General features: G+C 41.4%; 1 non-coding gene across 1 annotated transcript; it reads left to right on the plus strand.

The window, feature by feature from the left end:
* Window positions 1-2,357: 2,357 nt before the first annotated feature.
* On the plus strand, window positions 2,358-2,520 carry LOC115868397. The gene has a single exon (XR_004045570.1). It is a non-coding gene; the product is annotated as a U1 spliceosomal RNA (small nuclear RNA).
* Window positions 2,521-4,906: the final 2,386 nt, after the last annotated feature.

Raw genomic sequence — 4,906 nt, forward strand, 5'->3', positions numbered from 1 at the left:
CTCCCCTTCTCCCATGTCCCCCCGGAACTGTCAGTCCTGTTGTTTTCTCCTCCAGACTGTTCATCCAGCCTATCTTATTTAGACAGACCTGCGGAAATAATAACATGCACAAAAACAAGACAGCAAAACCAAGCAACAAAATAAAATAATACCAACAAGCCAATGACAAAAAACAAAACAACACAACAAGAAAGAAAAGCTTGTAGTTAGTTCAAGGACTGTTTGTTGGCCTTTAGGAGTGTTTTCCAGTTGAGTCTGATGGGGCATCAAGCCCTGGCCCCAAAGTCTATTTTTTGTATTCCCTGGGGACTTCGTTGCTCAGTTCCCCTGCTGTTTTGTTGCTCACCCATAGTATTTTACCTCAGTGTGGTGGGATCAGATCGGGCACAATTCCCACACTGTGTCTCCAGTGTTGTCCCGTGTAGGGCTGTGGGTCAGTGAGGGATGTCGTGTCTCATAGTGGGGCCAGCCATATGATCTTCTCTGTGGATTGGCTGCTCTGAGCAGGAATATCGTCCTCAAGGCTTGGTGGGCCAGGATGTGCTCCACTCTCTCTTTCTCCCCCTTCATTTGCTGTCGTGCTGTGATCAGACATGTCCCTCTCCCGGAGCTGCAGATTCAGTGCTGTCCTCTGAAATCAATTCTTCTGGGGGGAAGGGCAGGTGTCCACATGGGATTTGGGCTGTCCCCTTAGACCTCTCCACTGGTTCCCTACTTCATGCTGGCATGTTGCATTCACATCTTGGATCACTGAGTTGAAGTCTGGTCCCTCATTCCCTGTGGAGATATAAACAATACCCTCCCCTTGGGTGGGTTAGTGTCCTATGTCCCCGCTATCCATTTCTTTTTTCTTTTTTCCCTTTCCTCCCCTCCTTTTTAGTTGGCTACCATATGGATCCCTGGATTTGGTCTGGTCCCTGCCATACTACCTGGTCCTCACCCCAGGAATGTTTGTATACAGTAGCTTTTTCCCTGTGCATTTTGCATTTTTTTTAAAAGCTTACCTCAGCGGACTCATGTTGTACTTTTCCTTTTGTGTTTGCCTTACTTCACTTAGCATGATTTCCTCCAGTTCTACCCTTGAGGTGATATGCTTCATGCATTCATAACTGATTTTTAGTGATGCATAGTACTCCAGTGTATGTATATACCACAGTTTTTTAATCCACTCATCAGTTGATGGAAATTTGGGTTGTTTCCAACTCCTTGCAGTTGTGAACTGTGCCACAATGAACATTGAAGCACAGATGTCTGCCCGTGGTTTGTTTCTTGCCTCTTCTGCGTATATGCCCAGTAAGGGGATTGCTGGGTTGTATGGGTATGGACAATTTCCATCTGTTTTATATATCACCAGATCAATTTTCATAGTGGCTGTACATACTTACAGGTCCACCAGCAGTGGATGAAAGTTCCTGTCTCCCCACAGCCCCTCCAACATTTGTTGCTTTCTGAGTGTTTGAATCGGGCTATCTTTGAGGGTGTTAGGTGGCATCTCATTGTTGTTTTAATTTGCATTTCTCTTCTGGCTAAAGATCGGGAACATTTCCTCATATGTTTGTTGGCTGATAATGGCCATTTTTAATGTGCAAGCTATGCACATCTTTTTTCAGAATTACCACTCAGTATTTAATATTATAATTTAATTATGAACTATATTTTATCATTTCAATTTATTATTTATTGATAGCCAATCAATAGGCTAGTTTGCATTCTGTAAAATTTTATATGTAAACGTATAATTGGAGTAGATATAATTAACAGTTGGAAGAGCCTCAACATTGATTTGTTGGCTTGTAAAATAAAATTTTCAAAGTGAGAAATGGTGAGAGATGGTGTCTGAAATTACTCTATCCCCAAGCAAAGATACTAAAAAACAATATCACACCCTTGGGAAAAACAGATATTAATTATACCCTTAAAAGCCCAAAGAATGGCGGGGTAGGCCTAGTGGTCAATAACATGCATTAATTTATCCAATCTTGTTCTTACAAAAATTTGATCTTGGGGGAAAAAATGAGGAGCTAATACCAAGGGCTCAAATAGAAAGCAAATGTTTTGGGAATGATGAGGGCAACAAATGTACAAATGTGCTTGACATACAATGGATGAATGTATGGATTGTGATAAGAGTTGTATGAGCCCCCAATAAAATAATTTTTTTAAACTATTAAGAATTTTTGATCTTGGTAGATGTCATTGGACTGCCTTAAACTAACCTAAATAATAGCCAGAATGGAAGCTGTGGTATCAGATTTGGTATCTTTATTAGAGTAAATAATGATTCATCCAGTACATGGTGTCTGGCCTATAAGCTGCAAATCCATTGTTTCTCATCTCTTCTCAAGAATTATGGTGCTATACTTACCTGGCACGGGAGATACCATGATCACAAAGGTGGTTTTCCCAGGGCGAGGCTCACCCATTGCACTCACATGTGCTGACCCCTACGATTTCCCCAAATGTGGGAAACTCGACTGCATAATTTGTGGTAGTGGGGGACTGAGTTCGCGCTCTCCCCTGTTTAAAAAGAGAAAAAAATTTTTTTTAATTAAAAAAAAAATTATGGTGCTGTCAAAGAATATTGAAAATACCATGGACTGCTGAAAGAACTAGGAAATCTCTCTTGGAGAAAATAACAGCCAGAGTGGTCCGTGGAACCAAGGATGGCAAACCTCTCCTCACATATTTCAGACCTGCTGTCAGAGAGAGCAGTCCCTGGAGAAGGGATCATGCTTGGTAAAGCAGAGGGGCAGCGCCAAAGCAGAAGGGCCTCAACAAGGTGCACTGACCAGTCCTGCAACAACAAGCTCAAACAGAAGGACAATTGGGAGGATGCCGCAGGACCCCGCAGTGCTTCCTTTAATCGTACGTAGGTTTGCTCTGAATGGGAACGACTCCACAGCACCTAACAACATCATTAGGAAGACAGATCAGAAAATTGGCAACCACTTGAACCAAACTACAGTAAACAATTGCTCTCTGCACCATCCCCAGCACCCCCACACCCGGACTATGTTCCTCCTCTGTCAAAATACAGCCTGAAGAACTCTCTGGATATTCTATAGTATACCACTAACGTTGATCAGACTGGATAAGCAAGAAGTAGCTCGTGTTTCTAGGCCCTGGTAAAACACACTCATTCCAGTTCATGAGCAATAAACCCAACAAAGGTTCCAGGACCTCCATACATAAGGTCAAGCCTCCGGTGAATCCCCTCTAACCATAGTCGGGGAAGTGGAAAGCCTTTTTATCAGACAAGATCGTTAGGATGATTATGGTAAATATAGTTAGGTTAAAATGTAATATCTTATTTGATTCCCTTTTTGAACCATTTAAAAGTTGTTTCCATTTGCTAAAACAGTAAAGGAAATCCATGTGGATATAGCCTTTGGTGAATCCCATCTGACCAGAGAAGAGGGGTGTGATGTTGATGGATTTAGGGACGTGAAGAGCCGTGCTGTCATGCAGAGTGCATTGGCGAATGGATGATGGCAAATGTCCTTAGGGTGAAATTTAACACCTTAGCATTTGATCTCCTTTTTGACCCATTTTATAATTGTTCTAGTTTTCAGTATTGTTTACTTTTCAGGTTTTCTCCTATTTTATTTTGTTTTATTATTAAGGTTTTCTCCTGTTTTATTTTGTTATTGTTGTTAGGGTTTTGCTTTGTTTTGTTTTGTTTTTGTATGTTTTCTGTACATGACATCCAGGATAGGTAAATCTATAGAGACAGTATCATGATTATTGGTTTCTTAAGAGTATGGGAGGTGGGGTTGGGGGAAATGGGCAGTTATTAACCATGAATACAAGAAAGAAAAAAGTTCTAAAATTAATTGTGGTAAAGATTATACAACTCTTCTTGATATGATTAAACTATTGAATTGTATGATATGTGGATTATGTGCCAATAAAACTGTTTTAAAAAAAGATTCAAGGACCTCACCAGCAAAAAATACAAAGATCCCAGGGGTCTGGGATATAATGAACTATTCCCTACAAAAGCACGAGCAAATTAATGAACCCCACACTTCTTACCACTGTGATAAAAGCACCTCACATAGTAGGGATCTTCCAGTTCTGGGACATCATGGTCATGATTGGGAATTCATATTACCAGGTGACAAGTAAGGCTTTCGTGTTGGAGTGATACACAGTGTGTTAACAGATTCTGCAGCAGATTCACTAGATACCATGTAGATTTTATAAGCCATTTGAAAACAACCCCCTGGGATGTTATTAGGGTCTAGTAGAGACAGAACGCTTAACTATGGATCAACAAGTGACTATGCACACAGAATTGCCTGCCAGAAGCCGTGTTCTATCAGACTTTCAGTTATGAGGTCAGACAGGTTGAGGAGCACACCAATGTAAGATGAAGTGTCACGCCCCAGATCAAACAAAAACAGGATAAAAAGCAAAAGCAGGCTACTTTTGTCCCCAGTTGAGTCAGTTCTCCATGCCATTCATCACTGTTGGGCCAGCCCCTTCCCTTCAGCTCATACCTACAGCTCCCTCGGGAATGCCTAGGAAACCATGCACAGAGAAGGATGGTATACCTTGCGGGGTCAGCTCACTGTGATGGTATAGCCAAAAATGCTTTTCTGTAACTATAAACCTACTCTGAAGGGTCAGAACCTCAGGTGGTGTGTCTGCTTATCCACTTTGTGTGAAAGAAAGCCCAAAGTAAGAATTTAGATGCAGATTTGAAGGCAGTGGCAAATCATTGGCTACTAACTAGTTTGAGACTTTAGAAGGAAAGAGATTCCAATATGGGACAAGATGGTATGGGGAGCGAGGGTTGTGGATGGATACATGGTAGCAGGCAAGAAATGTGAAGGTCTTTATCTTTCATGTTACCAGTCACCAGGGAATATCAAACAAAAAGCTCTAAAAAGACAAATTGCTA

Source organism: Echinops telfairi, unplaced genomic scaffold, assembly GCF_000313985.2.
Source record: "Echinops telfairi isolate 266 unplaced genomic scaffold, ASM31398v2 ScPeMD7_9;HRSCAF=40, whole genome shotgun sequence".
NCBI lineage: Eukaryota > Metazoa > Chordata > Mammalia > Afrosoricida > Tenrecidae > Echinops > Echinops telfairi.